A 24,264-nucleotide genomic window follows, 5' to 3' on the forward strand; every position below is an offset into this window, starting at 1 on the left:
ACATCTGTAGAGGCCAACAGCATCAGAAGGAATCAGGCAGGACCAGAGCCAAGCCAAGGTGGCTTTATCTCATAGTCACAGTGCTCAACTGCTTCCTTTGTGTCTCCTTCCTGCTTCCCACCCAGGAAAACTTAGTTTGGAGAAAAGCAATGTAGAATATGGACTCAAAACAAGTCACATCCCATTTTCCAAGCCCACACTCTCACCACACCCACCCACACGCACCCTCCCCCCAACACATGCACTCTCCTTTAAGCAGCTTGAGTCTTTGCTGAAGGGAGGGAAAAGATAAAGCCCTAAAACAATTTGAAAACTTACATTTTGAAAATAAACCAGAATATGTCTTAATATAAACTAAGATTGTTCTAACTGCCAGAAGTTACAGGAAAATCATGGAATTAGGCCAACATATAATTTAAAATCTTGCTACTCAATAGGGAAGGAAAAGCTCAAGAGTAAACAGATAAATAAAATAGGTAAACAACAAGGACCTACTGTATAGCACAGGAAACTATAGTCAATATCTGGAAAAGAACCTGAAAAAGAATAGATATTATATATATATATATATATATATATATATATATATATATATATATATATATATATATATATATATATATATATATATAAACTGAATCACTTTGCTGTACACCTGAAACACTGTAAATCAACTATACATCAATAAAAATAAATAAATACATAAATACAGAATAAAAGTTAAAATTTTAAAAAAAAGTGAGCAGATGACAGCAGGGTTTGGGGTCAAATAAAACCAGTTCTTGACTTCATGGAGCTTATTGTTTCCCCTTTAAAATATATTTTAATTATTAAAAAAAAAGGGGAATTCCCTGGTGGTCCAGTGGTTAGGTCTTGGTGCTTTCACTGCTGAGGGTCCGGGTTCAATCCCTGGTGGGGGAACTAAGATCCCATAAACCGGGAGGTGTGGCTAATAAATAAATAAATTTAATTTTTATTACCCTCTGTGTGATTAAAATATACTGTTATCTCATTGAAAATCTTTTGTGTTTAGAGATTATAACATTTTTGGATTTGGTAGATTAATCCAATGAAAATGAGAGAAAGAAAAACTTGAATGCATACAATTATAACCCATATATCTTATTTAATTGGAGAACATGCTAAGTTATATAACTTAGTCTTGACACACTTGAAACTTGAAGCCGATCTTTCGTTATGCCATTTTCACTAAAATAAAAGTATGTAGTAATTTAAGTTATATATTCTAATACATATGAAACTACTGTGTGTACACATATGTGGGTGTATATATGTGTCATTCAAAATGCTAAAATTATGTTGGTCAAAACCAAAAGCCAGACCAAAACAAAAACTAAAATACAAGAGCTCATGAAGTCTAACAATGTTTTCTGAAATAACTATGCTAGTTCTTGATCAGAAAGCATCATAATATAATATAATCATATAATATACAATTAATTAATTATATATTATATAATTAATTATTACTAATTAATAATAAATAGTATAATTAATAGCAAACTATGCCATTTATACCTGTTTTTATAAGCAAGTTAATCTCCTCAAATCTCACCTTCCTTGTCTATAAAATAAGATTATACTACATTATGTCATAATTTGGGTGTTATATATATCAAAGGAAAGCCAATTATAAACCATAAATTTATCAGATGTCTGAGTAATGAGTATTGCACATCATGTGTACAGATTTATCTACTTACTGATCATCATTTTAAATGTATATGTTTTAATTCACCTAGAACCTAAACAACAATGAAGAGTACAAAATACGTTTTCAGTTGGATTTTAGTCACTTTTTAAAGCTCTTTCATTTTGTTTCCATACTCTTTAACATTTAGATTCTTCCACACCATTCAACACGTATTTTTCTTCACCATTCTTTAACTAAACAAGACAGGATAAGGGTCATTACCTGACCTAGTCTCACCAAAAATTAAAAAAAACAAATACTTCCCATCCAAGACCTATGAATTTGTATTTTTCAGATGAATTTTCTCACTTGAATAAGAAAATTGATGATATCATTCCCATGCTTTATTTTACAACTTATCATTTATTGCTCCTATTTTCATCTCTTTGAACTTTTCAGAAATGAAAAGATGAACGTTCTGTGTTTCCCATTTTCTGAGAAACTTTATTGACTAAGATGTTAGTCTTATGCATTGTTCATTGTGAGTAGTCAGACCAAGGACAATTTTCTGCTAATTGATTTTAGTCTATCTTTGGTTATAAAACAATATTGTTGATCATGAAGTTTTGTCAATTAGACACGCTGTGCCTCTCTGTCCCACCGTTTTTTACTTCACTGTTGTACATACTTAAAAGATAATTATTAATCAAAGCACAATCTTTTTGCTTTTCATAATAAACAAGAAACAAGTCTAGAGAGCTCTGATTTCTCTCCAACTAGAGTGGGAGAAAGTGGGTATGTACCAAAACTGTAATATATAATATTATATACTTAGTGACCACAGCTTTTTCCCTTATGAAATAAAATATATTACTTATTCAGATACCATATATTTCTTAAATGTTTCCTATTTCTGTATGCTTATGATGAAGGGAATTTTTAATATATGAGAATAAATCCATAAAAATAGATTATTAAACACATTTCACTCTATATACATTATTAATATAATTCTATTCTATAGTTAATAAATTAGAAGATTATGACATTAATGTAAAGATGATTATGTATACCTAATTTAATTTTCCTTTCTACCATTGACTGAATTATTCTTCTTAAATATTCTATAAAACTTAGTGTATTATATTTTCTTATCCATCATTAATTCCTGTTATTCCCATGAACAGAAAGCATGGCATAATTGACCTGACTTAGTAACGATTTATCACACATGGTAAATATACATGAACTCTTTGATTAAAGTCTTCTACCATCATCCCTACTGAACTTTAAGCTTCAGTAGGACATGAACCATGTCCATATTGCAATCAATGGGAAGTTTTGTGACATACTGAAATATTGTCAGAAACCCTGGTCATCCGGAAATGGAATCAAAACACCAATAAAGGAACTTCCCTGGTGGTGCAGTGGTTGGGAGTCCGCCTGCCAGTGCAGGTGACATGGGTTCGAGCCCTGGTCTGGAAGGATCCCATATGCTGCGGAGCAACTGAGCCCGTGGGTCACAACTGCTAAGCCTGCACTCTAGAGCCCGCAAGCCACAACTACAGAAGCCCAGGTGCCTAGAGTCCGTGGTCCGCAAGGGGAGAAGCCACCGCAATGAGAAGCCCGCGCACCGCAACGAAGAGTGGCCTCCACTCGCCGCAACTAGAGGGAGCCCGCACACAGCAATGAAGACCCAACACAGCCAAAAATAAATAAATAAATTTATTTTAAAAAACACCAATAAAAAGGAATTTATCTATTTTTTTTGTTCAAGTTGTAATCCTGTTATTCTATGATTTTAAATACACCTGATTATACAGCTGATGTTAAATGCATCTGAAGGTAAAAATTTCCCCTGGGTTTCTTGTACAGAATCTCTATAAATTCCAAAAGAAAATGTTTATTTTCTTGGGAGTGTGAAACATTTATAATTCAATTACCTGAAATTATTTATACGCAGTTATTTAGCTACATTTCCAAAAACAGTGACGTTATTTTGATTAAAGAATGAATATACTATTATTACTTCAATAAAATTGGCTTAGAAATAATATTAGAATTACTGAAGTTTCAGATTAAGTTTATTCTGCTTTCTCCTTTGTGTTAGAAGAAACTATTCAAACAAAACACATATAGCTGTTGGGTTTGGATATAAATTTCTTTATGTCTCTCAACACCAATATAAATTAATTTTGAAATTATTAGCTTAACTTCATTAACAGACCAATGGCATGTATTACAAAAACAATCATTTCAATGTTAATAATTATTGTGATCAACGTAAAACACTTGGCAAACACACATGTCAAAAGAAAATAAAATTACTGATTACCCATGAGTCCATAATCTAAAAATATTTACTCCTAAAATTTGGGTTAATTTCTTTCCAGATTAAAAAAAAAAAACTTTCCCCATACTTTTATTATTCTGTGGTATAATCACAATAATGAACATGTAGGACTACTTTTACCATTTAAAAATATAAAGCGAATTATAAAATAAGTATTTTTCACATAAATTTATAGATTCAAATTCTGTGCTTTACAATATTGCACAGCCTTAATATGTTATGTAGGAACAGATGTTATGAATATGCTATACTTGTTATAGATTTCATCTGCAAATGAATATTCAAGAATTTCTAAAGTTTTACTATTCTAGATTTATTTTCATATGATAACTCTATCTGTATGGGCATTTTGACCAAGTATCTGGTTATTTTTAGACATTTCAATATTTATTCATCCATTTAAATTATAATAGCTAATTTAATGAATATGTTGATTCATATGGAAAATATAACTCAAGTCATAGTATTATCAAGGTGAGCTTCTAAGGTGGAGTTGACTGTTTGTTTAAAACCTATATTTAAATATAGCCTATTTATTTATCATTTTAAAAATCCAGTATCTTTTTTTTCTCTCATGACATTTATGGAATTTTTTCCTATGACATCTTATTTAAGGTCAATTGATCTCAATAAATGAAAAAAAAGTTCTTGAAGATAAATTAAGCATTTGTAACATCAAAAAGAAGTCATTATATCATTTTTGATAATACATAATTTGGTAAAGATGAATCAGTGGCCAAAGATAAAAATTAACTCAAGCAAAATTTAGACTACTGAGGTCTAAGTTCTACTTTTAGTTTTCTGTATATTAACCACAGTCTGTGGTCCAGGTACTTACAGAGGTATGTGATTTTTATATTATTTGCCTTTTGAATTCCCTTAGATTGTATACTAACCTACTATTACTCTCATATTGATGTGATACACTGAGCACTGTTTCAGATAGGTTTGGGATTGCATAATTAGTGATGGTTAATTTTATGTGTCATATTGAAGAGATGCCCAGATATGTAGTCAAATATTATTCTTAATGTGTCTGTGAGAATGTTTTGGGATTTAGATTGGTAGAGTGAGTAAAGCAGATTGCCATCCTTAATGTGGGTGGGTCTCATTCAATCAGTTGAAGACCTGAACAGAACAAAAAGGTTGACCTGCTCCTGAGTAAGACAGAGTTCTTCCTGCTTGGCTGCCTCTGCACTAGAATATCAGCTATTGTTCCCATTCTCGGGCTTGAAGAATTAGCTCTTCCTGGGTTTGGATCCTGAGGACCTGTGTATTAGAACTAAATCATCAGCATTCCTGAGTCTGCAGCTTGCTGATTCACCCTGCAGATCTTGGGATCTGCCCACTTCCATAATCATTTGAGCCAATTCCTTTTCTCTGGAGAATCCTGACACATAAATATAAGAAACCACTCTAAAGAATCAACACAAGCCATTTAGAGATGTTTTTTAGATATACAGACTTAGATTTTGGTAAATTTACTAAGTGATATACAAGTCATTGCAATTTAATGCCTCAAACTGGACCCCTACTCTAAGAATAATAGGGGACATCAAAGAGACTGTAATAGTGTGGGGCTTACTCATGTTAGAAAAAGTAAGACTTAGAAATACTCACTTTTCATAGAAATTAAATTCACATAATCAGAAATCCATGTGTGTGTTCGATAAATTATCCTTATTACTTCTCACAATCATGTATTATTCCTATTAAAATACTTTTTACTGATTATTGATTAGTTAGCTTCTGTTGAGTAGTAAATAATCACCAAAAAAAAAAAAAATCAGAGATATATACATCATTAGGTATTCATTCCTGTTCATGGGTCTCTCTGTCTGGGCAGTTCTGCCACATGTTTGCTCCATGAGTGGCTCCTAGAAGGATGTTCTTAGGAGAACATCCTAAGTGGAGGTGAAGAAGTCCCAGAGGGGTCCTTCTTCTCCCTAAATGTCATCTATATTTATATCCATCTGTATTATATTACAGATATATTATAGATATAAATAGATAGGACATATATAAATATGATAATATGTAACCCTAACCCTAAAGTTAATATCATGTGACATCTGGTAAAATGGAGAGGGCCTCAAATGTCCTAACTACAAGTTTCTGCCTCCTCTGCACCACAGATAAGATCACCTAGCCAAACGAACCTCCTTTTCTCAGAGACCAAGTATAGCGTCTGCTTATCCCGGAGTAGTGGGTTTCAGTTCCCTGTCAGCTAACAGAATTAGGCAAACAAGCCAATAACTTGTTCCTAAGGAAACCAGGAGCACTCTACCCTCTTGATACTAGAAAGCCTGCCTCCCAAAGCCCTAGTTGTTCACTTTATCCCAAGTGCAACTTCCATGTGGCCCTGCATAAACAGCTCTCAGTTTCATAGGTCCAGGGTAGGGTGTCATGGGTTTGGTCATCTCTATGATCCTAGTGCAGGAATTCCTCCCTTATCAATGGAGTGAATAGGAGGAGATCAAAATATAACATATTATATATAGGTTTATAAAATCATGAAATTAAAATTTGCAGAGTATCCATTCAGGTTCAGATTTTATTCTGACAGTGCATTCAATGCAAGCATACATAAACAAGATTGGCACACAAGCCAAGTAACAGAATGAAACACATCTGTAGATTTACAATATCAATTATTGCATTTTTAAAATGATGTTATCCTTTATCATTGCTTCTTATATCTCCCCTTACATTCTCTCATCTGCCCTAGTTCTTTTCTCAAGGTAATGAGTCCATAGTTTCTCTTGTGATAAAATCCTTAGAAGTTAATGGCATTCTTAATGTGTATTTCAAAAATGGCTTCAAGCCAGTTTATCTAAGTATTACATTTTTACTGACTTAACCATAGTTTTGGAAAGAGTGCAGATTGGTTAACATCTGGCAAAATACAATCTTCGTTATTTTTGTCATTAATAAAGATTTTTTTAAAATTTACTTGAGACATAAACTAGACATTTCAGTCTTTGCTATATATGTTATTTTGTTAACCAATTACTTAAATAGTGTTTAATGTGTTGTAATACATTGCAGAGGTTATCTAGAGCTGTTAAATTTAGTAATGTACAAATAAGAGTTGTCACTTTTCTATAATATTTTAAGTGTTCTTTTGTCTATTATCAACAGGTGAGGAGGCAACTGGTCTTTTTTGTTTGTTATGCTAGTACAGGTTTCACTGCTGAAAAGCTAAGATTGTACAAACCTGTTCAAAAGATGTTCTGTATGTAAATCTTGTACATGTCATATTATTTTATAAAAATGTATATGTATTGAGCTCTTCTGACCTCCAGACTTCTGTATCAGTATCATCATCTAAATGTCTACTAGTGACACCATTTTGGTCCAATGCACCATTATTTTTTTCCTGCATTATTTCAGTAACCTTCTAACTCATTTCTCTACATCTCCGCTATGGTCCCTAGAAGTTATCCTCTATCTTGCTGCTATACTACTTTTCTTTTGAAATGCAAATCATATTATGGCACTCCTCTGCTCAAAATTCTCCAATAGCTTCCTATGTCATAGAGAAAGCCAAAGTGCTACATACGTGGTTTTCAAACTTGACTCTGCATTTAAGTCACCTTTTTGAAACCATCCAAGGCTGGACTTCAGCCCAGATCAACTGAATCAGAATTTCTGGAGTTGTGACCAGGCAATAGTATTTTTTAAAAGTTCCCCAGGTGATCTTGATGGGCAGCTGGGGTTGAGAACCACTGACAATTATGGTCTAGCTCTTACATCCCTCTGACTTATCTACCATATTGTTTCTGAATCCACTGAATCCACTGAATCCACTTTAGCCATAACAGTCTCCTGTCTAGTTCTCAAACTAGTACTGCCATAAGACGTAGGAATAAGGATTTCCGGCCCTAAGATGATTATTTTAAATGGTTTCAGTCTGGTTTTCCATTGGGTGCACTCCTCCCCCCAGGTGGGAGTCTATGGAGAAACAGCATGTGCCAACACACATACCCATTCTAGATCACACTATGGACACCTGGAATCTCACAATTACAGGCCTAAAAGGCCCCAATCCCAGCTTCAAGGCCTGTGCAGGTCTCCTCCCTGGACCATCCTATCAAGTATTCCATGCTACGCGCATGATCACCTATTTGTCTGAAGAGTGTCCATGGGGAAGTGGCAAGAGCTTGGATGTGCAAACTGGATATCCGTAAGCTTACACGGCCCTTTATGGTGTGGTACAAAACCTCAGAGAGGGAAAAGAAGGGAGGTGACCATCACAATGGTGTCCCACTTTGAGGGCTTGCTCTTTCTACAGTGCAATGTGTTCCTGTGTAGAAATTCAGAGTCCCAAAGTTCCAGGTAATTATGAAGGTTTATTTGGATATATTTTAATGGTTTTTAAACATGATTTATAGTTTTTAAATAGTAAAATATATGGTTTATGAAATTCTATTTGGATTTTTGTCCACAACTCTGCAAATATTAAAGATAGGCAGTATCAAACATACCAACCATATTCTTACCTTGAGGTCTTTGCAATTTCTGTTCCCTTTTCCTGGAATCCTATTTCCCAGAATTCTTCATGGCTCCTTCTCTCACTTCAAATCTCTGTTTAAATATTATTTTATTTGTGAGGTCTTTTCTAACACCCTTGTATTAAATAGCAATCCTCTTCCTCTCCCAACCCAAGAATTCCCTATGCTTGAGGCTTGTAGTACTTTTATTTTTTTATTTTTTTTAAAGATTTATTGATTGATTGATTGATTGCTATGCTGGGTCTTCGTTTCTGTGCTAGGGCTTTCTCTAGTTGCGGCAAGCGGGGGCCACTCTTCATCGCTGTGCGCGGGCCTCTCACTATTGTGGCCTCTCTCGTTGCGGAGCACAGGCTCCAGACGCGCAGGCTCAGTAGTTGTGGCTCACGGGCCTAGTTGCTCCGCGGCATGTGGGATCTTCCCAGACCAGGGCTCGAACCCATGTCCCCTGCATTGGCAGGCAGATTCTCAACCACTGCGCCACCAGGGAAGCCCAAGGCTTGTAGTACTTTTAAAGTCTTATCAAAGTCTAATTTTTATTCCAAAAATTTTCTCTCAATCTATAGCTGGATTTTTTGTTTTCTCAATTGTGTTTACTGAAGGAAAAATATTTTAATTTTGATAAAGTCCACTTTATTACTATTTTGTTCCATAGTTTGTACTTTTTGTTTTTGAAAAGATACTCTATTATGAATTGAATTGTCTTGAGCCACTTGTAAAAAATCAATTGACTATATACATGTGGGTTTATTTATGGACTCTCTATTGCGTTCCACTGATCAAGTTGTCTATTTTTATGAAAACACCTCACTGTTATTGTGACTTCATAATTTGTCTTAGATCCAGACAGTATCTGAATGAGGACTTGTACCCAGAATATATGAACACTTCCAATTTAATGATAAGAAGGCAAATAACCCAATTTTAAAGATGGACACAAGATTTGAACACATACTTCAATCAAGAAAGTATACTGATGGTAATTAAACACATAAAATGATATCCAGTGTCATTTGTCATTAAGAGAATAAAAATTAAAATCACAATAAGACGTCACTACACACTCACTAGAAAGGCTAAAATTAAAAAAGACTAACTAGGACACTACTGGTAGGAATGTAAAATGATTCAACTATTTTGGAGAATAGTTTAATAGTTTCTTAAAAAGTTAAACATACAGCTGCCAAATGATACAGCTATTCCACTCCAAGGTATTTACCCAAGAGAAATGAAATCATGTGTCTACGGAAACACTAGTGTATAAATATTCATAGCAGCTTTACTTGTAATAAACAAAACCTGAGTGAAAAAAAACTAAATGTCCATGAACTTGTAAATAGATAAATTATTGTATATCTGTACAATGGAATAAATCTGATCAATAAAAGACAAACTATTGATACAGTAAGCAATATGGATGAATCTTAAAATGATTGTGTTGATTGAAAGAAGCTAGATAAAAAAAGTGTAGATGCAGCAGGATTCTATTTCTGTAAAATTCTAGAAAATGTAAACTAGTCTATAGTAACAGAGCAGATCAGTGATTAGTTAGGGATGGGAGAAAATAATTACAAAGGGGTAGGAGGAAAGTTTGGGGGATGATGGTTATGGTCACTACCTTGATTGTGATGATGATTTTATTTTACAGCTATATATACATACAGATATACATATGTCACAACTTATCACATTGTACAGATTAATATTATGTGTCACTTTTGCATCAATAAACCTGTAAAACAAAACAAAACAAAAACTGTATACATTATATGTTTACTAGTTTATTATTTTATTGCTTCACTTTCTTACTACAATGTAAGCTCTGTGAAAATAAGGGTCTTATTTGATCAATTTTGTGTGCTAGTTATATAGTGGTTGTTCATTACATACTTGTTCAGTGAATGTGTCTTACTATGACATATCAGTGACGATGGTTCACTGTAGGATTTCAATTTTTTATATTCAATAATACATGTTTAGGGATCAAGGCAGACCTAAATCTTGCTCAGAATTTGGAGACATAGCTAGAAACACTGTATCCAGGATCTTGATCTTATTTCTTCTGTTGGCAATCAGTCTGACATAGCCTTATACAGTCTTCAAAATCCAACTCACTTATCACTTCTCTTTAGCCGAGATGCTAACCTCCCCCACCACACCCACAATGGCACTAGTAGACTTGGTTGCTCATATGTCTTCCATACCACTGTATATGATGTAGAGTGTGTGCGTGTATGTGCGTGAGCATATATACAGTTATACAATAATGCCTATAATCACACAGCAATAATCATGCAATGTGATGAAAAATATTTATATATGTATATTTATATTTTTATTACAAAAATTTATGTATACATAAATGTATATGTCCATACTATTATATAATTATTGTATTTATATCTGTCTTCCAGGCTAAATTCAGGTAGTATTCAAAAAAAAAAAATCATGTCCTATTCATTTTGAATTCTTCAAAAACTAGAATACAATCCAGAATATAAGTAGTCAATTAAAGAGTGTTGCATTCAATTAATTTAATCCATCTGATCATAATTTTTTCAGTTGTGTTTCAATTGAAGAAACACCAATAAGAGTGATATAAGTAGATTATAGCAGGAATTAAACCTTATGGAATTATGAGTGCTGATGAAGCAGTCTGCCCAAGTCTGTGGCCCCTGCATCTGCTGCTAGTTTTAAGGTCTCACAGTGCCTGCACTTTGGAAAGAAAGTGGACATGATATGAAGTGGAAGGGAGCAACAGCAAACTGGAATGTGCAAGAATGAGCTGAAATCTATAAGGTAAAACTGGAGCCCAAGCTTACAATGTTGATAATTTAGGTGATCTGCAAAGATGCTGATGCACTTGACCATGAAACTTTATATACTGTGCCCTGGATTTGGAGAAGCTGAAAGAGGATATTGGACAGGAGGTAAAGGAACTGCAACTTAGCTGCTTCCTCAGGCCTAAAGGCCACGTCTCATAATCTCAACAAGGTATTGAATACATGAGCAGCAACATTACCTTAACCCTACCTGCTAAGTATTAGCATGGCTGTTGCTTCACTCTGCCTTCCAAATCTACAAATTTCTCTGGGTTAGGTCAACATTATCCCAGAACTATGCAAGAAATGGAATTGAGAATGGAGATAGAGTTCTAGCTGAGCTAGCTCGACACAACTGAAAGCCCCCACAATCAATTCCTTGTCATCTTGGCAGATATATGCACGATTTTAAACTATACAGAACTTCCAAGTACAGGTAATAACAAAATAATACTTTACTATAATTATGCAACCATGCACCGTAACAACTGAAAACACACTAATCTATCCCCACAAGAGGATAAAAATCATTTTGACCATCTTACTGTGAAATACATTTCTCCTCTAGCTTAACCACACACTCCCTTGATTTATTTTAACTGAAATATTGAGATATTAGGTCAGCTTCTTTAAATACTTCTTATGTTTGATAGGAGGGGAATGAAGAATGGAAAGAGTTAAATGTTTTTCATATACTTAACTACGTTCATATCAATATAAGGAAGAAATACAGATAGCAAATATGGTCCTTGTCTCTGCAACAGTTCATGTGGTCATAGCTATTATCTTTTTCTATCCATTCCTGACTCTCTGCCCTCAGTTACCACCTTAGCTGGTTGTGTTTTCCTGTCTGATGAGGAGACCCAAACTTTATTCCTGAAGGTTCTGGGTGATGAGCAGTCCTACTGAACTTGGGTTGTTACAGTTTTAAATTGAGTTTAAGCACAGGATTTGGGAATACTAAAAGGTACTCCAGGGAATCACCTACATTCCAAATATAATCTTTCTTACACCACTGTGAAGTAGCAACCTAGTTTCCCAGAATAGTACTGTAACCCTAATCCTAATCATCTCACCTATCAGAGTAACCTCCTTCTTTGATTTTTGATTCTCTGGCATTAGAAGCCCAAAGTGGCCAGGTAGCAAACTCAAATTCCAATATATTGGAAACACTGTTGAGTCCTCTGGTACAAGTATTCTCCCATGGGAACTAATACCTGTATGTTCCGGAGCCCAAAATTCTGGGCATTTGAGGATGGAAAGCAAAAATCTCACTAGCGCATCACCAGGGGTAATAGGAAAGATTCTTACTTACACCCTTGGTAAAAGAGTTGGATCAGCGAGCCCAAATGGTGTGTTTGTTGCCTACAAAATCCAAAAATCTCAATAAGCACAGTGCTCTCTCTTAGTAGTATGAGGGGCCAGATGCACAACTCATCTTTAGGAGTTACCCCAGACTACTCAACTTCTAGAACGGAATACCAAACAAGTACCAAACTTTTGCAATTTAAATTCAGTTCTTGACACCAAACTCTTAGGCAGTTAAACAATAACTTAAGTAGACTTGTACATTTTAAGTGCATCCACAATAAATTAAAGAATAATTCATACTCATAAAAATATATGATGAAGTTATGAAATATTCTGAAATTCTGAAAAATATCCACAAAATATTTCTATAATTGCTCCCAATATATTGTTTTAAAGGGTTCTCAGTGAACCCTCAGTGTATCATCCACTTAAGAAATGAATATAATCTCCATTTGCCATTCTAACAGTTCACAGAATACATTTTCTTCATTCTTTCAACACATTTATAGATTGACTACCAGGTGCCTGGCACACTGCACAGAGTTTACAATAGTAATCAAAATAGGCAAAGCCCCAGTTGTAAAGTAACTTTATTCTGGAAGGTAAGGGGGGATAGGGGAAAACAGACAATAAACAAGTAAAAGTTCTTCAGAAAAGTTCAAATAAAGTGCTATGAAGAAAAGGAAACAGCAAAGTGAGAGAGTGATTCTATCTAAAGGCAGCACTTTGGATAGAATTATCAGGGCCTACTTTGAGCACATGACATTTGAACAGGAAAGTAAATGACAAGACAGATGCCACTATAGAAAAAATCTGAGATGAGAGCTCCAGTAAGATACTAGAGGAAGAACAAGCTTGGCATGTTGAGGGACAAAGAAACCAGTGTGAATGGAGCATTATGAGAAAGAGAAAAGTGATGTTGAGTGAGGTCAGAGAAATAAGCTGGACTCAGAATGTGTAGGTCTTCATAGACCATGATAAATAGTCAACATTTGTTATCTAAATTTGATATAGAGATGTTTGTTGTTTTAAGCATGGGATTAGCATAAAATAATTTACATTAACTGACCCCTGCCTCCTCATATGGCTTGAATGGCTCTCTAAAAGTGATCAAGTGTAGAGACAGAGAGACAAGTCAGAATACAGTAGTTGCTAAGATGAGAAGTGATGATGCCTTTAACAGAATTTTATTCTTTGAGAAGGAAAGAAGTGACTATAGGATATGTTGGAAGAAGAAAAAAATAGGGTCTATTATTAACGTATTATATTTAGAAGTGTGTGAGGGAAAAACAAATCAAGAACCTCTCCACAGTTTGACCATGAACAACGGTGTAAAATGTCTTGCCATTTACTGAAATGAAAAGCCTATGTTAGGAGTAGTTTGGCAAGGAGTTAAAGGCGTGGGAAGTCATGAGTTCAGTTTTGGAAATATTAAATATTACTATTAAGAATTACTATACAACATCCATGTGAAGTTATTGATTAGATTGAACAATATGAAGTTGTCCTTTTTTGTAAGCTAAAAACAGTCAAATTCATGTGATTTTTTACCACCAATTTCATGTGGTTCTACCACCTAATAGTATGTAGCTATATATGTGAGTCTGGAGTTCAAAGAAAAGTACAGATTTAGAGAGAGATTTGGGAAGCATTGGCATATTGATGCTATTTAAAGCCATGAAGCTAGATGAGATCATATAAGAACAAAGCATAAATAAAAAATGAGCCTATATGTGAGCTAGGAGCACAATAATATTTATAGATCAAGAATAGATGGCAAGTACAAGATCCTCAGAGAAAACAGCTGAAATGAGTCAAAGTTTTTGTATTTCCTTGAACAAAACAGCAAAACATTTTTGGGGTCTGATCTTTTGGCATTGCTGTTTTCCATTTCCTGTCACATTACTAAAATAAATACAATTTTCTGAGCCACTGTAAGTCTGAAAAGTTGGCTCTTGATCTAACAAAGAACCTTAGTAAGTCTTTTCAAATCTTCACAACCCTAGGATTTATCTACCTGGGATATTCGATGTTTTATATGCTGCTCCAACTTCTACCAACTATTCCGTAAAATACTGACAGTTTAGGGTAGACTCGAAAAGAAATACACAATCATAATATCTTCCTATATTATATCATGGAATGAATTTCACAGAGAATTTCCCAACCCATATTTACTTGATAAATGGTGCAATGTAAACTGAGCACTTCAACCTTCTCTTTACTTCAATAGATTTTTGACTTTTTCATCTTTATATTCAGAAGTTCCATCTAGGGCAAGTGTATACTTGTTATCTATATGTAGGCAGCATCCCTCAAATTCCTTGTACTTCGCTGCAAAAACAGAAATATAAGAATGGAAGTGATTTACTGAGATGAAATAAAATTGCTCCTAGGATGAATCTGGATAACCAGACTGAAAAATGAGCATGAACAAGGTAACTAGTTGGCAGACAACACGCTACTGAAGCAGACTGGACAGACGCCACTCTGGGCATTTCAGCACTAGAAACTCAACCCTGCCTCCTATTATAAATGCCACCATTGAAACCTTGACTCTGTCAACTCGAATAACCTCTAACTTTTCTTGAAATTTGTGATTGTCTCTTAATATTCAATGCTTGGAGAAGGAAGATCTGATTTGCCAACCTAAGCTCATATATCAATGGCCTATTAGAGTGTGAGTGTAGGATGGGGCCTTGGCTCTCACCAGATACACCATCAAACTGGGGGTGCCTTCTAAATTTAAGACTTATTGAAATAATGGATAGTCAACAAGTGGCAAATATCTACTATAATTAAACAATTTTCCCCAACATCTACATATATTGCTCTTTTTATACTCAGAAAAAAACTGATTTTATTTGACATAATGCAAATATTTCTTATATAACTGAAATAAATTCCATTCCAAAGGAAGATGACCTAAAATTTCATCAATCTTGGTATGCAATTTTCTAAGTCCAGACTCTCTAGGAAATCCTTATTCTTTTCTATTGTTGTTTGCTACAATATAGAAATAATAACAGAAACTAATAAGGAATTAAAAATGGATAAAGGCTAAGTCCTTGGTGTTTAAATACGAGGCTATAACATATTTACAAATTACCTCCTCCACCATCCATTTCAAATTCTTCTCACATTGAGGCAGTACTTCAAATTGTCAGGGTTCTCTACCCAATGGCATGACCCAAACTTTCATAAATGAAAGATCTATGATTTTGGGGATCCTGCCTATACAGATTGCAATAACATTTGGTACTCCATGTAGTACCAACGAGTGCCCTAGGGGATCATCTGGGATTCATTCATTCCTCCATTATGTAATACTTATTCCTCTAACAGTGAGAATTAATCAACCCAGTCAACATAAAAGGCCCCTTTTCCCTTTTGACCTAATTGTGTAAGACACTGCATTGGCCAAGAGGCAATCTCAGCTTTTAAATCAATGCAATGACAACCAATCAGTGCAATTCAGTGACCACTTCTACTTATGGGAGGAAATTTTCCAAGTACTGATTGCTAATTTAAAACACATTTTACAACTTGTAGGACAATGTCACAACTCTACAAGGTTCTGTCTCACATGTGGCTACATTTGAATCTTCAAAAATCCAAATGAGTCTATAAAGCCATTCACTTCTCTATAATAGGGTATATAAGAGTACTGTCATGAGCACCAGTTGATACTTATTTTGCTGTAAAGGTAATTATTTGGTCAGATTATATATCTGAGATAGCATAAAAAGACATAATACATTCATATTCATATAGTTAGTGGTGCTAGATGAACAATGATGGGCAAAAAAAGCAAATATAAATTTCAATATTCAAAGACTGGCATGGGAATACCTGATTGGAGAGGTCTAAATCTGGGGTCTGTGCCACAGCTGTAGTAGAATGAGATATGGGAAATAAAATATGGGGAACTTTTTATTGGGGGAACTTTTTATTGTACCTAGAATTTTTGTCTTGCATAGGAGAAAAAGAGATATTAAATATTTAGAACTACTCAAATTGAGTAGTGTTATGTACTCCCCTTGGTTACTTTGATAACAGATTGAACAAAGGCTCTGGAAATAACAGAGAGGTGACTAAAAGGATAGGTAGTAGCATAACACATGTTATGCTTATTTTAAAAAAATGGTTTAAAGTGGTATTTTAGCCTATAGTCCTAGTTTAATTGGAGGGCACTTTTACGAAATTTATTTTAGTTCTCAGGTACCAAGTAATATGTGCTTATCCTGATCATCTGTGTGGTCACCTACCTCTGACATGACCTCCAGTGTCCCCCCATTCTCCTGGCAAACGTTTATGCCACTGTGTATTCCATTCCCATTTTATACTAGGTTGATCTATGCAATCAACAGAATGTCACAGATTGATGGCATGTTACTTCTGAAGTTAGTTTATGAAAGATTTTGTGCTTTCCATCTTGTTGTCTCTCCCTCTTTTGCATCCCTCACTTGGGAAGAAGCCAGTTGCCATGTAGCATAGCTCTATGGTGGAACCCATGTGATAAATAATTAAGCCCTGTGCCACTGACCATGGGAACAGATCCTACAGTCCCTGTCAAACTTTAATATAACTGGAGTCCTAGCTGACAGCTTGACTAAAACCTTGTAAAAGACCCTGAATCAGGATCAGCTATCTAAACCACTGTTAGATTCCTGATCTCAAAAACATGTGAGGTCATAAATGTTCATTGTTTTAAACTGCTGAATTTGGGGACAATTTTACACAGCATTAGAATACCGATTAAATCTGTTTGATAGATTGTCTTGAAAACTTTATAGAGCTATGTTGATAACTATTGCTAAGGGCCCACAGTCCTGTTTATGATTTTTGACTATTGTCTTAGAATCCTTGCGATATCAGGCCTAATGAAGATAATTATTAGCAATAAATAAGCCAAATAAAGTGGGATAAATGTTTTGACAGGTTTTAGTGTGCCGCAGTAAGAAAAAGTTAGGCATAATTAATGTCTGTTAGTCTAAATAGAGGCTTTGAAAAATACAGAGTGAAATCAATTGTTTGATATAGAGATAATCGGTTAAAAAGTGAACTTGTGGTCCTCACCATGATTGGCTTAGGTACTTAACCAGGGCCTTAATGTCCCTACCTAAGTACTGAATTACACTTAAGAAGATGGTTTAACTCATGGATTATTTAACTCCAGTACGATTTTTTAAAATTCTCTATGAGTTGAATTCTCTTTCAAAGTAAGCTTTAACATTTGTAGTCAATGCAATGTACAGAGATATGGTTTTCTGTATTTTTTTTTTCCTTTTAGTAATGAGCACACAGATAGGTACCCCAAATGCGGATGCATAAGCGTGTGTGTAAGGCAGTATTTATCTGTGGTATTTACCATCTGGTGAAGTTCTGAGAATTATACCAATTTAGTTCAGTACTTTAATTAGGCCCACTGTAAATACTTTTTGAATGGAATTTAATTGTACTGCTAACCTTTGATTGACATAGGATTACTATTATTTTAATAGTTGCCATCAACTCCCTTAAATTCCTCTAGGGGAAATATGTTTTCCCAAAGACACTGTAAAAGAAAAATCACCCAAAAGGCAGAATGAATTCTAAAATGCCAACTCCTACAGTTTCTATTTTAAAGACATCTTAATAGTTATAAAGAACCACTTAGGAAAGATATAAATACATTTATCTCTTCCTCCAGGTCTACTGAGCAATATAACTCTAAAAATACCTGAAGATCCTGCCTTGAATTATGATGAGTTGCTAAATCATTTACAGACGTGTGCTCTGTGTGTGCATGTGTGTGTGTCTAGTGTAAAAACTTATACTGAAAAGTCTGTTTTTGGAATTTTTTTCTTGCACACTTTAGTATGTGTGTTTTTTTTTAAACATCTTTATTGAAGTATAATTGCTTTACAATGGTGTGTTAGTTTCTGCTTTATAACAAAGTGAATCAGTTATACATATACATACGTTCCCGTATGTGTTTTAAAAATCAGGCAATAGATATGAGAAAGTATCTGTAAGTAACATAGAAACTTGAAATCCTTGACAACTTGAAAATATGTGGGGAGAAAAATGTTTCAAATGACATGGATATCTTGTCATAGATCGAGAGATCATATCACAAGTGGCTTAGATACTTGGAAATAATGGAGAGCAAAAAAAAAAAAAAAAAAAAAAATGCCCTGGGTAATTTTGATAAACAGTAAAAGAAAGCACACTGGACTCCAGGTGTTTTCTCTTCCAACCTAGTCTTTGGCTAAATACAAAGATTTGATGTGCTGGGATGATTAGGCTAGAATGCATGCCTGGAAATGAGGGCAATGCCAATAAAACAGATACCTGTTGTGATTCTATTTTCTGTGCAGGATAATACAGGGAAAATTTAGACACAAAATGTTTATTACAAGGATATAATCACAGCAGTGACTAACACCTGGCATTCAGAAGCAATGGCTTCATGCACCCAACCACATAAAAAGCAAATTTTGCATTCTCGTTAATGGAAATTTATAGTGTAAGAGAAAATGCTAGGTACTGTAATTAGTAGTATTCTCCTATACTACAACAGCACAAGATCATTTCAGTTTCTATTTACTCATCTGTCAGTGTTTTTGCAAGTACACTTTTTTTTTAAGCATAACACCTGCACCTAGAATCTTACAAAATGTTTGTTATGCTAAATATACTTAAGCTTTTCAGGTTTCTGCACATATACTCAAGTTATGTGTTCTATTAAATAGCAGTAGGGACAGGTGTCCCAAATTAGCCTAAGTTTGTCGAGCTTAAAACAAAATACTACCATGTGTCTTTTGCACTTTAAAGACCTAACAAATACTATGCTTCAAGGTTTAATCTGGAAATCTATTTTTAAGTCTTCCACTTCCTCATTTGCTTTTCATTTTGACGGAAACCCTTCTTGTTCCCATTTCCATCAGTACTGTCCCTTGCAGGCCCATGAATGAGAATGTTTTCTACCTAAAAATATGTTTTTTTAAAAGGAGTTTTGGTTTGAGTTTTCCATAATTCTTGCTTGAATGACTGATAGTGGTGTATCAATTCACATTTAAATTTCTTCTTGTGTTTCTTTTTACATTTTATATGGACATTTAAATGTCTGCTCTCCTAACAGCAACACAAGGAGAGCATTAGCATGAATTTTTGTACTCACCTAGATTCTACATTCTATGTGCCTGACAGAATCTGAATCTGAATTATGTGCTTTAGGGCAAAAACTGAATCTAATTTTCTGTATTTCCTAATTGTAGCACCATGTTAATGTAGAGATTATATATATTATATACGTATATATATAACATGTATTATATATATAAACATACACATGTACAGTGAGAGAGAGGATCTGTAACAGATTTATAATACAAATTTTAAAATTTCATCTTGACACTTTTCCTTCAGCTTTTTTTCTTTCATTGTTTTTGAAGGCTTTCTATGTATTTCATTTTCAGATATCATTTATATGTATATCTGATCTGCATGTCTCTGAAACCAGTATTAGATTCTGGCCGCAGTTAAACTTTATATTTGCTACAAGAATCAAAAAATTGAACAAGATTGTTTAAACTCTAGGAAATATTTGAAATGACAACAACGACAAAAGTTTTAACTAGAAGGTGGTTGTTTCTCCTCAGTTGGCCTTTTACCCCTTTAAATGATGTGAGATGAATCCTAATTATTAAGCTATTGAGTTGGCAAAAGTTTCTTCCTCAGTGGAATGACAGTAGAATGAATAAGAAAAGAGAAAGCAGAGAAGTTGAAAGTGCAACATTCTATATTTCTGTTTCTTTTCAGTGGATGTAACTTTATGCTGTATAAATATTCCTAAATAATATTTCTATTCAACTATTTCTAAGATGGGAAATGTTAATTCAATTAGCTGTAGTTAGAGCCAAGACATTTTTTAAAAAAATTTCAGCACTTGTAGAATTGCAAACAGCACAGAAAACAAGGTATAGGTACGGGTAAATTTAATGGTAAACAAATTTGAAAGTTGAGAAAAACAGGAAGGAAAATGACCTTTAAGGATCAGAATAGAAAGGAGCCTATATGCTTTGCTTTCCAGGCTCTGTATATCTGAAAAGAAAAGCACTAAGAAAGTAGGTGTTGTATTAGACAAAGAAGTACAAAAAAAATCTGGAAGCATGAGACTTTCACTGATTTCAACCATATATGAATGCCTGGATAAATTGGTGTTGTAGCCAAATGCAATGGAACAAGGCAACAGAACCTAATCATGCTGTGCATCACTGAGGATATTAGCAGCTTGATAACTGTGCCTGAAATGCTTTCCTTTGTTTCTAATTGCCATTAAATTCATCATTTCACACAGAAGTTAAGGCCAGAACTCAAGGAACATTTTGAGTCATGTTAGTTCATTTTAGGACTTGTTTTGTCTGCTTAAAATCAAGCCAATTTTCTATTTACAATTCATCCACCTGAAGGATATGATTATAAATGACCTGAAAAATTAACAGGGATGGGTGCTAGTAGATCAGTACTGCTGCCTATTTTTCTATTATCTTTTTATTCCTGATGTGAGTTTTGAGAAACATATTTTCCCACTTTAAAAATGGGAATTTAGGTGGGAGAGCAACGATATTTTTAATCTATAGCTACTTAAGTGGCCATTGAACACAAAATGTGTGATTCTAAACGAGGTGTTCTTTCAACCACAAAATGCTATTGAACAAATAAACTGTCCACACACAGAAGTTTTTAAAAACTTTAAATTTACAAGTCAAAAGGACTTCGAATGTATCTCCAAGGCTTAGAGAAGAAAGATGATGCTCTCCTATCAGGGGTGTTGACACCAGACAAAGAAGGCTTCTATTCTCAGTAAGTGTGCATAGTTATATATGCCCTGGAAGTTATACTCCTGGAGAAAAGGTAGTGATGATAGACAACTACAGGAAAAAAAAAACATATTTTCAGTGTCAGACCCACCCATATTTCCCTATGATCAATAGCAGGAAATGTAGTTTCAGCCTTAGTAAGAGAAGTGAGTTTTTGGTAGTTGTTTCTCCGCAGTATCAATATCGGATAATGTCTTTTCTCTGCTAAGCAACAGTTGGCCAAGTAAGTCTCTACATCCCTTTTTCAGCTTTTCTCAGCCAACACTGGCACTTGGCACAAAGTACAAAACTAACCAGCCCTAAACCTTTGCCTATGGCAATCTGAGTCCCACACGTGTTGCAAATCTAAGGCATTTACCAATTATTTATTTACTAAAAGAAAAAGTGCTTTATGCAACTGATTTATTACATTAACTCTCTTCCAACATGCAATGCATCTTCTAGTTAGACTGACAGCTTTGAGGTACATTATTTTTCTTCATTTGAGTCCAAATAAATCACATTGCTGTTCTACTTTAGCAATTTACTCAACTTGAGGTATTTCTCCCAATATTATGATCTGGTTTAGAACTAAAAGTCATGAAAATTGTAGAGTTTACTACCTAAGGTACTTATAAGAAAGGAATCAATATTTTCACAGTGTCAAACATGCTCTGAAATTCAGTGCCCTATTTTAACATTGTGTATCCCTAAAAACCATTTGAGAACAATGATATTCATAGGGGCATAACTGATTCATGTTAGGGCCTCTTTGAAATATAACACTGTATTATGGACAGCAAGATCTGAAATGCTTATAGGCATACTCCATTACCTGAGTGAATTCCTTCTTATTCGGTATTAGAAATACATACTGAGTTGTGAAATATCATTCCTATCCAGTCATTTCATTTCATACAAAAGCCTCATTTGAAGGGGAGATAAAGACGTCCTTTCATTCTTGGTTGACCTGCTTTCTTCCCTTCTTTCCTTCCTTCCTTCCTTGTCTCCTTCCCTTCTCTTTCTCTTCCTTCCTTCTCTGCCCTTTCTATTTAGTTGAAATTCAACTTTCCACCATCCCATAATGGAGGCTGGTGAAAATCAAACCTCATTTTGACCTGAAAGAGCAAAAAAGAATTCTAACATGCTTTGGATGGGACCATCTTCAAAATAAACCTTTTAGCATGACCTCATTTCAGTATGGAACTAAGTGACCCTTACTTCCAGGGATAAGTTGGAAAGGAACAAATGGGATGAAGGAATAAAAATATAAAAATTTTTCCCTTCTGTAGGTGATAATCTGAAGATCACTATCTAATAACTTTCCTTCACTGTACACTCAACCTCAGTCTGTTTCTGGGAACCTGCAACAGATTTCTATAAGAAAGCAGGCTTCTGAAGGAATCATTAAGCTTATCTTTGTTGGTTGCCTTCCATGTTTGGAAAGCAGCCTCTTGAAGCTTTTCCCTCAGTTTCAGAGAATACTTGTGGTAGGATAAGAAAAATACCCAGAATCTACAGTGAAGAATAGTGGAAATAACCATGGGCTTGGAGCCTCACGTTCTAGTCCAGTTCTCCTACTGTCTAGCTGGGGAACTTAGAGAAGTATTAGGTGTAACATTCCATGTCCCAAACAAGATACAGCACAATATCTGCCACATAGGAGTACTTTAATATATTTCAAGGATGCCAAATATTGTAAAATATTTCACCATGAAAAATCACAACTTCTACCTTCTACAGCAAATAAAATTAAATAATTTGTAGTGATATTTGGAAGAATGAAATAGAGAAAGAAAAAGAAACCATTCAGAGCATTTTAGTTATAAATCTGTTTCCGGGATTTTTATAGCCTTACTGAGGTATAATTGATATACAAAAAACCTGCAAAAGGATGAAATTGGACTCATATCTTACACACATACACAAAAATATATTTTAAATGGATTAAAGAATTAAAATTAAGAATGAAAATTGTAAAACTGCTGGGGGAAAAGCTTAGTGACACTGGTCTTGACAATAATTTCATGGATCTGACACCAAAAGCACAGGCAACAAAAGCAAAATAGGCAAGGGGGACTATCTCAAACTATAACACTTCTGCACAACAAAAGAAACATCAACAGAGTGAAAAGTCAGCCCACAAAATAGAAGAAAATATCTGCTAACCAAATATAAGGGGTTAATTTCTAAAATGAATATGGAACTCTTACAACTTAATAGCAAAAAACAAACAACCCAAACAAAAAATGGGCAAAAGACTTGAATAGAAATTTCTCCAAAGATGACATACAAATAATCAACAGAGATATGTAAAGGTGGCCAACATCACTAATCATCAGGAATATACATATCAAAACCACAAAGAGATATCATTTCACACCTGTTAGGATGGCTACTATCAAAAAAAAAAAAAAAAGGTAACTGTTGGTGAGGATGTGGAGAAATTAGAATCCTTGTACACTGTTGATGAAATGGAAAAAAATTGTAAAGTGGTGCAGCCACTATAGAAAACAGTACGAAGTTTCCTCAGAAAGATTCTATTTCAAACATATTGGGATAGAATTTGCCTGAAGACTATGTTTATATTGTAAAATTAAGTCTGAGAATACTATGTTATCTCATGACAATCCTTAGGCAGTCATTCAGGTATTTTTCTAGTTTGGTTTATTTATAGACAGAGTGACCAGATAATTTATCATTCAAACCTAGACACTTTAAATGGGAATGGGACATCATTACTAATTATGAAAAACAGCAGGAATAA

General features: G+C 34.3%; 1 long non-coding RNA gene across 1 annotated transcript; it reads left to right on the plus strand.

The window, feature by feature from the left end:
• The first annotated feature begins 637 nt into the window (after nucleotides 1-637).
• On the plus strand, nucleotides 638-24,264 carry LOC309647245. The gene is made up of 2 exons (XR_014255887.1): nucleotides 638-8,693; nucleotides 9,017-24,264. It is a non-coding gene; the product is annotated as an uncharacterized lncRNA (long non-coding RNA).

The sequence above is a fragment of the Balaenoptera physalus genome (assembly GCF_965194825.1).
Source record: "Balaenoptera physalus genome assembly, chromosome: 17".
Taxonomy (NCBI): domain Eukaryota; kingdom Metazoa; phylum Chordata; class Mammalia; order Artiodactyla; family Balaenopteridae; genus Balaenoptera; species Balaenoptera physalus.